This window comes from Ictalurus punctatus, chromosome 5 (genome assembly GCF_001660625.3).
Source record: "Ictalurus punctatus breed USDA103 chromosome 5, Coco_2.0, whole genome shotgun sequence".
Classification (NCBI taxonomy): domain Eukaryota; kingdom Metazoa; phylum Chordata; class Actinopteri; order Siluriformes; family Ictaluridae; genus Ictalurus; species Ictalurus punctatus.
In genome coordinates this window covers 20,797,423-20,812,278 of record NC_030420.2, presented here as the reverse complement: position 1 = coordinate 20,812,278, position 14,856 = coordinate 20,797,423, and the positions used below count along the sequence as shown (strand labels likewise).

The following is a 14,856-nucleotide window of genomic DNA, read 5'->3' as shown; positions in this document are numbered from 1 at the left end:
CAGGATGTCCTCGGATAGGAAATCTTCCCAACCGCTCCATTGCTGGATAGAGCGCACCATATTGGCCCCAAGCACTTGGAGCAGCGAGAGAATCAGAGGCCCTGAGTGATGATTGTGCGGTTTCACTACTTTCACAACAGAGAAAAAGTTGTTTGACGCGGGAATTGGAATCAACTTTTCCATCAGGGCCGTAAGGTCTTCATCTTTCCTGACTTCAACTCCAGCGTCGCTAAGAGGATGGCGGCCTTCGCTGTGGTGAGAAACAGCTTGCGTGAGACAAATGTGGGGTTTTCTCTCAGATACCCTGCTTGCCTCGGATAGACCTCGGTGATGAGAGCCAGCACTTCGACTGCCCCCAAAAAGCACAACTATGGTTTAATGAACGATATCCTTCATCTTAAGCTGTTTTCATGATGGTTAACCAATTTATTAATACCTGTAATGTGACAGTAAAACTACTCGAGTGTGGGCAGCTATATCAGTTTCCATGTAAATCTATAGGTTGCCTGAGATACATGGTAATTGTGGTACCTTTTATGCTTTTATGCTTTAGAGTGACTTCACACAACAAGAATAGGTATGGTTTACAAGTATCGGATGTTCCAGTGTTGTAGGGTTCTGCCTCCATTGTTTGGGAATGGAGAGAAGTTAACTGATGTTCAGAGGAGGGTGGGGTGGGATGCAGGGAGGGATGCTGTGTTGTTGGTTTTTTTTTTCCTTTTTCTTTGTTTTCCTCTTTTTTCATGTTGATATCAGCCTCTCTGTACTTCTATCTGTATTATACTAAATTGATGGAAAATACCCGAAGCGTGATCAGATTCCTAAGTTGGAATGTGAAAGGTCTGAATGGTCCCATTAAAAGATCCAAGGTTTTGACACATTTAAAACTACAAAAACCTGACGTTGCATTTCTTCATGAAACCCACCTTTGTCTCAGGGATCAATGCAGACTCCAAGCTCGCTGGACATCGCATATGTTCCATTCCAATTTTGATTCCAGGTCCAGGGGAGTTTCTATTCTGATAAGTAAGACTGTGCCCTTTTCTTTTGATAAAGTTATTTCTGATGTAAATGATAGATATTTGATTGTGGAAGGGAAAATTTCACAAACGCCAGTAGTTTTGGTGGATGTATATACCCCAAATTTTTTATAATGTGCCTTTTGCTCAGAATTTGTTGTCAAAAATTCCTGCTTTGAACACACATCTCTTGATATTTGTAGGAGATTTAAACTGTGTTACTGACCCAGTTTTGGACAAAGCTAGAGCTGTTGCAAAGGCTCCCTCTGCAATGGCAAAGGTGTTCTGTGAGTTTATCGTTCAGAATGGTTACACTGATCCGTGGAGGTATTTTAACCCCACAGTGAGAAAATATTCTTTTTTTTTTCTCACGTACATAAATCTTTTTCTCGCATTGATTACTTTTTTACTAATAACTCTCTAATTTCTCTGGTTGTAAACTCTGATTGTTATTTCAGACCACACTCCTTTAAGTCTTGACATTCTTCTACTTTCGTATCGCGCCTTTCGCCCACCGTGGAGGCTTAATTCACTACTTTTATCCGATTCAGCATTTTGCAAGTATATTTCTACTTCAATAGAAGATTTTCTTCTTACTTTTTCTTTAAATTATGCAGTCCAGTGGTGCATTAACCTCGGATCCTGTAGAAATTAATTCAACTTTTAAAAGTTTTTGCTCGTCTTTATACACAGCTGGAGCTCCTGACAATTCAGGTAACATGGACCATTTTCTTAGAAATACTGATTTTCCCAAAGTTGACCCTCTATTGGCATCTGAACTTGACAGCCCCATCACCTTAGATGAGATCATTAACTCAATCAATTCATCGCAATGTAAGAAATCACCTGGCCCGGACAGGTTTCCTTCCGAATTTTATAAGAAATTTCATGTTACATTGGCCCCATTACTTCTGGCTGTATTCAAGGAATCCTTAGAACTAGGTACGCTGCCACAAACATTGAGACAAGCATATATAATTCTATTGTTTAAAGATAGGAAGGACCCAACATTATGTAATTCGTACAGACCTATTAGCCTCCTCAATGTTGATGTCAATATTTTAGCCAAACTTTTGGCCTCTCGTTTAGAGGGGATTCTCCCTAGCATTATTTCAGAGGAGCAAACCGGATTTATAAAAGGACGGCATTCCTTTTCTAATATTCGTACTCTTCTTAGTATTTTATATTCAAAGCAAAACAGCAACTCCATTGAAGTAGTCATTCCTTTGGATGCAGAAAAGGCGTTTGATAGAACAGAATGGGAATATCTTTTTATGGTGCTACAAAAATTTTGGCTTTGGGAATGGACTGATATCATGGATCCATTTATTATATGTGGAACCGAAAGCTTCCATATATACCAACGATGCTAAATCTGACTATTTTACTTTGTCACGGGGTACGCGTCAGGGATGTCCTCTGTCTCCCTTACTTTTTGCCATAGCAATTGAGCCTCTCTCGATGACGCTTAGAACTCTTCCTGTATTTCAGGGAACTGAACATAAACTAGCCCTATATGCTGACGACTTACTACTTTATGTTACAGATCCAATTGCATCTATCTAATCTTTCTTCAAGAATATAGACCAATTAATCTCCTCTTTTATATGGGCAGGAAAAACTCCCAGTGTTTCCAAATTTTCACTTCAAAAGAGTCGACTAAGTGGTGGCCTCTCATTGTCCAATTTCATGTATTATTATTGGGCGGCTAATATTCAGAAACTGGTGCTCTGGGTGCAGGCCCCCTCTCTTCCATGGTGCCCCTAAGAAGCAAAGTCTTGTATTTCAACCTCCCTCCCTGCTATGGTGTTCTCCTCCCTTCCTATACCCCTTTCACACTACACGGGTAATCCAGTAGTATGTACCTCTCAAAAATTTCTATCAGTTTCACAGTCATTTTAAATCTATGTTGGCCTCAACCATGGCACCTATATGTAATAACCACCTCTTTCCCCCCTCTTTTATAGATTCCACAGGGTCTGAAATGCTTTGACGATCTTTTCATTAATAATGTGTTTGCGAACTTTTCTGAATTATCCTCGTCATTCAGCCTGCCTCCGTGTCACCTATTCCGTTTCTTTCAAGTTAGGCATTGTGTCTCCTTACTATTCGCTGGTTTTCCCTCCTTACGTACAAAGTCTGCATGGGAAGAGCTGTTCAAGCTGAATCCTCATAAGGGTGGCATTATTTCACAGATATATGCAACAATCTGGGCACAGGACAATTCTTACAATATCAAAACCATTAGTGCTTGGGAAGAGGAATTGGGCCTGGAGCTTGAGGATGATTACTGGGGCAGAGCGTTAGATAATATACGTACCGCCACGTCATGTGCTAGACTTAGTTTCATACAATTTAAAGTGGTCCATAGAGCTCACCTCTTTAGGAGTAAACTATCTAAGATGTATCCCAATGTTCCTGACATGTGGGGAAAATGCAAACTTTTGCCCTGTAACCTCAGTCATATGTTCGCACTCTGTCCCAAACTGCAGAACTTTTGGAACTCTTTCTTCGAAACTGTGTCCGATGTCCTTAAATTAAAATTAGATGTCTGTCCTTTAATTGCCATCTTTAGTGTTCCATCTCAGCATCAGCCTCTGAACCATAAAAAAGCTAGTGTTGTGGCTTTTGCATCGTTACTTGCTCGGCGCAGAATATTGCTGTCTTGGACCTCTTCACAACCCCCCTCTATATCAGTCTGGCTTAAGAGATTTAATGTTCTTTTTAAAACTTGAAAAAATCAAGTATAACATCAGAGGCAGGGGTGAATCATTTTTGGGAAAATGGCAACAATTTATTACCTACTAAAATGATGAACGCACCCTGAAAGTGGATTGAGGGAAGGGAGACGGTAAATACTAATCATCTTACTGTTTTTATCTTTTTTAATTATTATTATTATTATTATTTTTATAATTGTTTTTGTTTTTTGGTTTGTTTGTTTTTGTTTTTTGTTTGTTTGTTTGTTGTTTTTTGTTTCCCCCTTTCTTTTGGTTTTGGCTGTGATTATTTTGTTGGGGCCAGGTATGTTGGGGTTGTTGGATGGGGTGTTATAATATGTCAAATGCGGTTTCCAATAAAAATTCTATGATTAAACAAACAAAAAAAAGAAATCATAAAATTCTAATTCTAATTCTAAATTCTTGATGATTCCTCCCAGTCAGTGGTGAGGCCACTGTTGTCCAGAAAAGCTGAAAACACTCGTGCAGCCCACCCAGGAGAAGCCAAATTGTCATGGAAATTAGATAACACTCTCAGACTCGTCCTCTTAAGGTAAAAAGTTTTATTACAGAAAGATTTTAATACAGGATAGAATAAAGCAGGATAGAATAATGAGAGTGCTCTAAAGCACTTGTGCTGAACCACTACTATATATATGAAAAGCAGAGCATGACACACTTCTGTGTACCAATAAGAAGCAGTTTGAGGCAGTTCAATCAGGCTTTGTTTTAGGATCTTAGAAGATGTGCTGACGAACCTTGAACAGAAGAACATGTTTGTGTCTCTGTATAGCAGATAAGCATTCTGTACTGATCTCAGTGACATGACATGGCCTTCTTAGGCATTATCCTCAGATGAACATGAACAGAAACAAAATTATTACAAAGTAAAAATGAATCATTTCCCTCACAACACTGATGTTGATGACAATACAGTAGCCTAAATAAGAATTTAAAATTCAAGGTACTGTGGTATATTTTTACAGAGAAACAAATATGTTTCCCACAGCCCATAGAATTGACTATGCTTGCCACTGGTGAAAGAAATTAAGAATCTTATTCATAACTGACAGAAAAAGAGAGCATTGAGAGAAGATTGACAAATGGATCATGTGGTTAGGTGAGCAGTGTTACAATCACTGTATTGGACTGTGGTGGTGAAGCAGGAGCTGAGATTGTGGACGAAGCTCTCTGTATACTAGTCAATCTACATCCCTATCCTTACTAATGTTGCAAGCTGTGGGTAGTGCCCAAAAAATAACATTGTAAACACATGAGATGGAAATGAGGTTCTTCTATAGGCTTGCTCTGTAATAGAGTGACGAACTCAACAATCACGTTTATCTTCAGAGTAGAGCCGCTGCTCCTCTGAATTGAAAGGAGCCAGTGTGAGCCAGTCAATAACTATTTGACTATTATCTATAGTAATCATTTGTGAACGTTACCGTAAAGCCATTTGTGAGTATTTGTGTCTCTGTGTATTACCGAGAACTTTACTGTACAGTTATTTGTATGACTATTTGAGTCTCTATGTATACATATATATGCTACTTGTGCATTTTGTATGTTGCATATAAACTGTACACTTGGATGATCTGAGCAGCTCTTCGTCAGTACAGCAGAATCTCGTCTCGAAACCTCGTGCGCGTGCGTGAATTATCGCGATATTCTCGCCCCGTCCTCACTACGTAATGTGCCGTGCTGCTTATGGCGGCGCTGGTGACAGTGCTGAAAGCTGTTGGGGTGAGTTTTTTCCCATGTTTTATTAGTTTAACGTCAAAATTGATGCTAAAAGAACATGGAAATAAAACGCAATATATAGTATGTACGTCAGTTCAGGATGGTGTGCGGTTGTGTTTCAGGTGTATGTATTTGTTTTCACCTAAGAGGGAAGGCCTGGGGTGGGGGCAGCGCTCTGCACCGTATGATCCGCTGTAGCTCGCTGGCGTTTTAACTGGATACTTTCATAAACAACTGCCGCGATAGCTTTTAGCTAGTCCGAGCTTTTGTTATCCATTTTCGGATTTACACACGGGTTATTTATTTATTTTATTAACTGATAACGCGTTGTTGCTGTAAACTACTGTGTGTAAATGGACCAACTAATTTGTTGTACCAACGTGGCTTGCTAACTGACGGTTTATGCTAAGCAAGGCGTTTTATGTAGCCAGTTAGCAATAGCTAGCTACGTTAGCTAGATAGCTAACGGTGATAACGGTGCGCGCAAACACTATTTTTTTCAGCGGTAACGATAGTCGCTTTCTTTGTTCGTCGGCTGACATTTTCTTCGAAACCAAAAAGAAATGAAATGTTTAACCACACGACACACACACGTGTCATGTGTTATTTGGACACGCAGTAGCTCAGCTGCATTGTGTAACTGAAGCGCAGTGAACAGTTGTGTGTGTGTGTGTGTTTTATAGCTAGCTAGTTAGCTAATTGCGTATGTACATATTTCTGCATAATAGTCGAGTATACTGGTAACAATTTTTACACTCTGACACGAAAACTGCATCCTTTGTACCTTACCTTTTATTCCGTAGCCATGGATGTGAAATACAAGCAGGACGTGTGTAAAAAAAAAAAAAAAAAAAAAAAGTTTAAAAATTATTTTGGAAACAAGATGTAAACAGTCGGGGAAACATCCAGATCATTAGCTTACAAGCAATGCGACATGATTACTATTAGATATTTAAAGGACAAAGAAAGTTTGTGTCACGCGTTTTTTTCTCTATCTAGTGTTTCCATTTGACGTATCTAGTGTCAGATTTCTGCATCTTTCAAATAAATATCATCTTCCACGGAAGACAAGCATTTAAAAAGAAAAAAAACCCCACTACATTTACTCATTAGAGTGGCTGAATCCTGGCTTGTCGGTCTGTTAAATGAAGAACACATCTGTCTCGATTTGACAAAAATGAACATCCTGATGTGCTATAGTGTCATATTTCAAGTGCACCTATTATGGTTTTTCAGATATTACCTTTCATGTAGTGTTATGTAGCTGTTTGTGAATGTAAAAAGTTTCGAAAATCAACGCGCCTGACAAACGTACTTATTGACTCTCAAAAGAAGGAACCGATTCTGAAGAGCTGAAACGAGTGGTTAGTAATTCCAGACTTACTTCCTCTACTAACCTACATAGGTTTGTAACAAAAAGCTCTGGTCTTCATTCACTGTAGTGGACATTTCCATTTCAACACACGCTGACAGAGGTAGACCAATCAGAGCAAAGTATACTCTCTGAAAGGAGGAGTTTAGAATGAATCCTTTAGAACGGATCATTTAACCATTCGTTTGTGGGGGGGGTAAATGATGCAGTGTAAATTATGAGCACATTAAAGTGGTGGTTTTATTTTTTTTGTTGTTATATTTTTGCCATGGTTGCATGTAAATCTATTGTATGAGACCTTTAAAACACGATTAGTCATATTTCAAAACCATAATAGGTGCACTTTAAATTTGAAGTAGGCTGATCAGTGATCATGATGAATGGTTCTGAATGTCTGTGTCAAACCGGCCCAAGATGAAACCAGGGTAAAGCCGGGTGCACACAGTGTGAACACGGTGTGTCATAGTGTATGAACATTGTACGAACACTGTAAGCCATGTCACTCTGTAGGATCTTGGTTGTCATTAATGTCAGACTGTACGACAGTCAAGACGTGAAAAACGGACACACGTGAGAAGACTCATACGGAGTAGGAGATGCCACACTATAGGACTGTGCCTCAAATCTTCTGACACTGCCAGAATTTAACCGGAGGGAAAATCTGATCGCAATGGCCGTTAATTGGCCGTCAGGGAACATGTCGAACTAGCGATCAAAGACTACAGATTTTGGCCTAGGATTATAGGATTCTCAAAATTTCTCAGACGATCAAATCGTGGCCGAAATTGTACAGCGTGAACCTGGCTTAAGAAAGTGAAAGATTACTCCCCACTTCCCCAAATACGTATTTCCTAATGTGTTTGCCAAGCTGTGCCGGAAACTGAAGTCTTTCCATGCTCAACAAGGACAACGTCTCAAAATTTCTTCACCGTGAATGGTTCCAGTCCAGGTATTTTCGGCGTACTTTCTTTGACGAACGATTATGATCGACTGGTTTCCGCAAACGATATGGTGTAGAGTACTGCGCAAGAGTTTTCGGCGCATGCAAAGAAATTCTGTAAAGCAAAGGTAAAATTAAATGTTTCTACATTTTAAACAAATACCGTTGTCTCCGGTACAATTTGTGCAGTGTAGGGATCGGCGACATGGACTTAAAACTATTTTCTGTTATTTATTGCAACAACGATATCAGTGGTGTGATAAATATAGTATTACGCTCCATTCTTTTTGGCTACAAGTGATCGCGGTGATCTTGAGAGCCTCAGAAACACCAACATTGATCTAAAAGTAAAACTGATTTTCTGTAAGCAAACCAGTTCCAGATTTTAGAGGTAGCTCCTTGTTTAGTGATTTAAACTCCTCCTCAGCTTTATGTCCGCCTTCCGCCGTACTTGTTTTCGCTCTGCACGTGAGCTGTGAATGGGTCGCAGGCCGTCACACATAAATGCATCATCAACTAGGCTTTATTGTTATTATCACGGGAAGACTAATTCTTATTGTGGGGGGAATTTCTACCAGTATATCGCAAATGATAAGATATCGCCCATCCCTAGTGCAGTTTTATAAGGAAATGAGCTGTAAGCATGTATTGAGCATCTTGCAGAACCAGCCATGGTTCTTCTGGAGACTTTGACTGTCGCACTTGCTTCTTATTTTTACAGCAAAATTAAGCTGCCTTCACTTTTTTTTTTTTTTTTTTTTTAATCTCAAAAGTGGTCTCTTACCACTTAATATGCTGCTTTCTTAAATGACACAATTTTTCTGTAACATTTAATTTTGTGCTAGAAAACTAATGTTTGGGAATGTAAAATATTTTTTGTACGGACTCGATAATGTAAAAGTCATAAAATAAAAAATCTTTAACAAAGTTTGTACTAAAAAAAAAATAGGGTGCCTAAAGCAGAAAGTATGCTTCACTTTTTACGTGTACGCTAGGAACAGCGTACAGTACGTGTGATGCAAATTTTATCATCGGCAGAGTACGTCTGCGTACTGTTACACACCAGCTGATTTTTCTAACCAGGTCGCACATGCACATTTAATTATTTTGCACTATTTAGTTGTTCCTCAAGGTGGGAGCAGTGACCCGAACTGTTGATTCTCAAGGTCATTGAAGAAAAAACAGAAGAGACGGAAACGAGTGCAGCTTAGAAAGTATCCGCATTTGTAGAATTCTAGCTGTAAAGAGTATAAGGATTTGTATATGGATGTGAATCGTGGCGATTGCCCGAGCATAGCTCTTCGTGGTGTTGTGATTCTTCTTCGTTGTCATCCTTCACACCAAAAGACCTGCTTTACTGCTCTGTACTGACACTTGTAGGCCAGGAGGGGTAGTGCAAGTTGTCATAATGTGCATGCGTCGACCGCCTGTGTATGCGTACATGTCAAATGGAGTACATTTTGAAAGGCTATGTGTACGACTGCGCACATGCTAGCGTCCTTGTACAAAAAAATGTATACCAGGGCTTTTGCACAGTACTGTACATGCGGATCAAACAAATGTCGTGTGAAATCTTTGCGATTGGTTGTTGCATATGAGGCCCAGACTTACTCATTGCAAGATGGATGAATTTCTTGGGTTATTTAGATTTTTCTCAAGCTTCCTGAAGTACTGGAGGGTACAGAAATACGTCATCACAACGTGCATTCAGTCAAAGCACTCTTCCATTCATGTGCTAAAAGGTCTCGTTTGCCAACAAACATTGCTGTGAAAACAATTGCAATTTTGTCATTTCAAGTCGTTTTCCACAGAAAACTTCATCGCAAGTTTTGAAAAAAGCCGCCACAAAATCAAGCAATGAGAAGAAAAACCTCCACAAATTCTACCCTACATTCAGCATGCTGAGGCCGTTACACCTGCCTTCCTGTTATATCTCTGCGCAGACGACACACAACTGTCCACACACGACCCTAATATGTCTGAAGCTGCTTAGCTAATAATAGTCCTGAAATTTCTTTAGTTTGAAAAAAAAAAAAACTGCATTATTGCAGGTGTGGCAGGCTTCTGGTCTGTAATTCATGCAGTTGTTCGCTGCTACACCAAAGGATTGAGACGCCTTGGGCTTGTTTGCTTGCTTCATCTCTATATTGCTCTGTTGCACTGGGTTAATATCTTGTGTTATGTTTGATTTTCCTGTGTACTTCCTGAAGCACTGTTTTTTATGTGCAAGAGATTTCTCATCGTTCAGCAGCAAGGAAAAAGCCTTTTGTGCGCCTGTTCCAAAGAAGTGAGCATTACACAGGCCACTCCTTTCTTAGAAAGAGCAAGCGGTGTCTAAAAGCGTATTAGTGGTGTTCGAAGTAAGGTCAGGCTGAATGTGGCACTGGTGTATAGAGAGTAACTGCTGGCATGCACTGCTTTTGGCCTCCTCGGTCACAGCCATGGAGCACATGCTGTGTGGTTCTCAAAACACATTGAAAACACATTTCATAGGAATTGTGCGCTGTGTGTGTATGTGTGTGTGTATATATATATATATATATATATATATATATATATATATATATATATATATATATATATATATATATATATAAAATATGCAGAAAAACCCCATATATAATGTATGTTTGTTTTTTTTCTCCATTACTTGGTAGCGTGTCTTGTCACTAATAATAAACTGTGCTTATCTGTTAAAGTAAAGCCACATGGTTTGGCGTCTTAGCAGGAAAATGTACTTTAAAGCTTACCGTGTTGACGTGCTCGTTTTAACGAAGCACCCACTGCTCCCTAAGATAGAACCTGACCCATTTGCGAAACATGGCATAACTTCACAATGAGCTCATTTCAACACAAAGTGACTCTCCGAGTGATGTCGGATCTGTGGGGAAAATACCGCAGGGCCAATCCCAGTTATTTAGCTATGGTAACATGGTTGAGCCAATGTGCCTAGCTACCTCATGCTAAAGATGGCATTATGTAATAAATTTTTTTATGTGTCTCCTCAGTGATAAAACTCTCGTGTCAGAACAGCAATAAAATGAGCAGAGGAGGAGTTTGTAGTGGGTTGTATTTTGTTACTCTGTGTAGTCGTACAATGTGGGCACGCTCCATTCACAACATGGTGTCCAAGAGGTCGAAGAGATGCTGGCTCTAGCAACAACTTAGAAAGTACTCATGATTGTTGTGAACGTTAACTGAAGCGCTAGACCTGTTTCTGCAGGATATTTTTGCACTGCTGGCACATAATTGGCTGATTAGATCGTTAGGTGGGTATTCGAAATAAAGTGGACGTTGAGTGTAAATGTTGAGCTGGGTAACATGGGTAAGAAATCGACCTGGGCGAGATGGTGATCTAGATATCGTGATAAAATATGGCACTTTATTCTTTTGAGATTGTCTATATCGTTCTACTTATTACAAATTAAATGGAAGTAGCTGATTTTAAAAACAAAACAGTAATTGATAAAATGTAATATTTCTGTGCAGATTTTCAGTGTTTAGGATGAATGTAGTAGACGACTGTTTTACAGTTTTGGCCACCTCTATTATGAAGTGAGCTAAACAAAGGAGATTTGGTGCTCAGCTGTTTCTGTGGTTCTGCGTATTGAATGTTGAAAGGTTATGAACCACTTCAGAATGTAGGACCACATCTCAGGCAGGGCTTCAGATCCCGTTACAGGGGTTTTTAGCCTGTAAGGCAGTGTTTTCCAAACCAGTCCTCAAGCCTGAGAGACAGTCCACGTTTTTACCCTCTCCCTTCGATTATAACATACCCATTGGTGGAGAAGTAATTTATTAACCGAATAAACTGGCAGTACTGGGTAAAGATGTGACTACAGCTAGAAATGGCACAATCTCACTTTTCATTTCTGAGACTTTGAGTATCAGCTGATTTATTGATTTCCATTCAGTATTTCTTTGAAAACTACTAAGATTTAAACTGTGTTTGTTTAAAAAAATTTGAAGCTCTTCTTAAAAATATAGGACAAAATCCATGGCTTAGAAATAGAGGTCGACCAATACTGGATTTTACAGATAACCAAGTTAGGTCGTATCCGCCAATAATGATTAATCAACCAATAGTTTTTAATGTTGATACTACATGAAAACATAACTCAAAGTAAAATAATGCTGAACTGTATTATTAACTTTATTACAAAAATAAACAGTGCCTGTACCATGCAAATGTACTGTACTTAAATTTTTTATATATAGGAATAAACTATTTGTTGCAAACAAATAATAACTCAAAATAAATGTCACCATAGGTAACTATTAAGAAATAAATGACTACGTATTAAAATACATTTTCCATTTTCAAAATATATTAAAGAACAAAACATGGACTCTGATTTTTGATGAACATGTCAAAATAAATAACTGTTTCAGTTTAGCAATCGGACTGATCAGAGCTGTACGGCCCTGCCATGAGTACAGAGATTACTAGGGCAAAGGGAGGACGCCTCTCATCGTTTGATAATGTTAAAATCAGTCAGGCTGCTTGTCGGATTCCTGACTCATTTTTAAAAAGATGAGGGCGCGAGCTGATGGCAGGTGCTGACCGCATAGCTGACGGCGAATGGAGAGAGTGAGCGGTGGTAGTGAGAAAGCCGGTGAACGGAGAAATAAAAGGTTTTCTGATTGTTAACCCTGCGGGAAGTGCCACAAAGTGTAAATATGGCCCACCGCTGCCTCACCTTACATGTCTGTTACGAGTTTATTAACTGGTGGGAACATTTCCTCATCGTGGCATCCCTATTAATATTAGCTGTGGTGTTCTTTGGCCCTCTTCATCGTCCTTGCGCTTTCTTTTTTCTGAAAATACAGTACAATGCTGTTGACAATAGGCTTCATGACTGGTCACAGTGTTAGTCAGTCTGGCTATATTTGTCAAGCTGTCCATGTCACATACACAAAAGTTTGATAATGTTGCCTAATGTTGTTAGTAAGCTATTGTCTTGGCTTGTCGATAATGTTAGTGCTACGTCACTTTGCACTGAGTGTTCAGTTTGGTGTCAAGGTTAGCTCTACCATTACTAACGTTACTGTACCCTCATAAGTTAAAATATGTGTAGCGTTAATGTTTAACGTTAACACATTAGGGCTCGAAATTACTTTTTTACTTGGTAGCAGCAAAAGTTTAGGAGCACCCCAGCTACAATTTATATATAAATTACAACTGCGAGAGGGCAATAGTTGTTCACACACGGAAAGGGGAGAAACCGAGAAGGAAAAATCTCTACACTCTGCTCGCACTAATACTTCTTCCTTTTGTTAGCAGTGGGCGTGCCCAATTGGCTTGACTGTAGCCTCAAATATCATTGGCTAACTAATTTTTTCCAGAAATCAGTTCTGATTGGTTGCATGCCACCATGGCAAACGGTGGAACGGTTACTGTATCCGCTCACAGCAGGCACGTACTGTGTAGTAATTAGCAAAAGTTTTGTAGAGAAATGAAAACGGGTCGCACCACAGCAATTATTTGCACTCGCACAAATGCTCCAAAATATATGTAAAGGCTGCACAAATTAAATCTCTGATGACGAAGGCCTGCTGGTTTGAGTTCATTATGAACTGACAATTGCGCATATTGATTGAAAAGAAAAATTGTCATTCAGATTTTTCTGGCGGACCGATGTAGAGCCTATGTATGGGGAAACATTGAGAGAGATATAATTACTATTAATTAACATTCAAGTACATAAACGATGTACATCCAAACTGAACCAAAAATTTAACACAAGGTTTCATTGTCTGTTTTAAATCTGCATCTGAGATATCCTGCTCTGTGCAGTGTAGTCTCACTTGCACAAAACCAAAAAAATATATATATTTCCTAATTATGTGAGCCACCATTTTTTGCTGATATAGATTTAGGTATCTGATTGGTGCCATCTCAAATTACAAATCATTTATTTTGTATTGATTTACTTTTTAGTGAGAATGTGAGGCAGATACAGTAAGTGATCATTTTTAAAAAGGTTAGGAAAGGAGCTTAGGAAACAAGGGTATTTTGAAAGGCCTTTATAAAATTTCATCTGAATCAGATTTTACACTATAAAGAGATTATGAAGATGTTCAAGAAGTTATTTTATAGCCCTCTGCTGTAATGAAAACAATGACAAGTTTTCCCCACCCTCCAACTAAAGGTTTGATTTATGCTTGTCTGAACAGGATTCTGATGCCTCATAGCGTGACTCACAAAGTCACTATCAAACACGCACACCTCCATGGTGATTGGTTGGAAGTGTTGCATGATTAAATGTGTGTGAATACCAGCAGGAAGTTTCGACAGTGTTTTGGCACCATCTCCACCTCAAAAACCTTAATCGCAACAAGGTGTTGAGACATGTACTACATTTCACATGTTAATATGGAAACATTGCTATTTTTAAATCAAGCGTCTGTTTTCCTTTTTGTGACATTCTACATACAAAAACCTTCTCAGCTTGGAATTCATACATGGGAACTTGGTGTCTTCAACCCCAAGTTGAGCACATCAACATGGCTGCACACTATAAAGTTGCACTTCTCTACTTTTAAATGACATTATAGCAGTATTTGCTATAGATCAATCAAAATACACACTAGTTGGTCAAATATCTAACATGGACTGTACAGTTTGCTGTTTTCAGAAAGTAAATACATTATACAGGGATCACGTGGGTCATTAACTTTAGCTAGCTAGCTTATGGCCAACAATTGACTTGGTGTGTGTAATACAATTCATATAGGATTTCGCAAATATTTCTGCGTTTGTTTGATTTTGCAATAATTTTCTGCAATGACAAAATCCTGGAGGAAATTAATAGGAAATTTAACATTGATTATGTAGTATTCATATTTTCACTGTTTGGGTCATTTGAAAATTCACTCTCTTTCTGTCTTTTGCCTTCTTTAACTGCACTTGAGGTTCAAATAGTGTGAGTAATGCGAGTTCAAATAGCACAGCATCTGAACATTGGCAGTAAACCACCTGATCTGTGGTAGTGATGTGACCTCTAATGTAACTATTGCTAGGTTTTATAAATCACACGGGTCGGATTGAACAGTCAGCATAAT

General features: G+C 38.9%; 1 protein-coding gene across 7 annotated transcripts in view; it reads left to right on the top strand.

The window, feature by feature from the left end:
• The first annotated feature begins 4,268 nt into the window (after positions 1 to 4,268).
• The window catches only part of csde1 (cold shock domain containing E1, RNA-binding), a 35,609-nt gene continuing 25,021 nt past the window's right edge, over positions 4,269 to 14,856 (top strand). For 6 of the 7 annotated variants that reach the window (XM_053680313.1, XM_017467988.3, XM_053680312.1 and 3 more), the window contains exon 1: positions 5,373 to 5,482. The gene's annotated coding sequence lies outside the window, so the exon portion shown is untranslated. Of the gene's footprint in view, positions 4,293 to 5,372; positions 5,483 to 14,856 lie in introns of those variants that run through there. The other variant, XM_053680310.1, reaches the window with a different exon arrangement.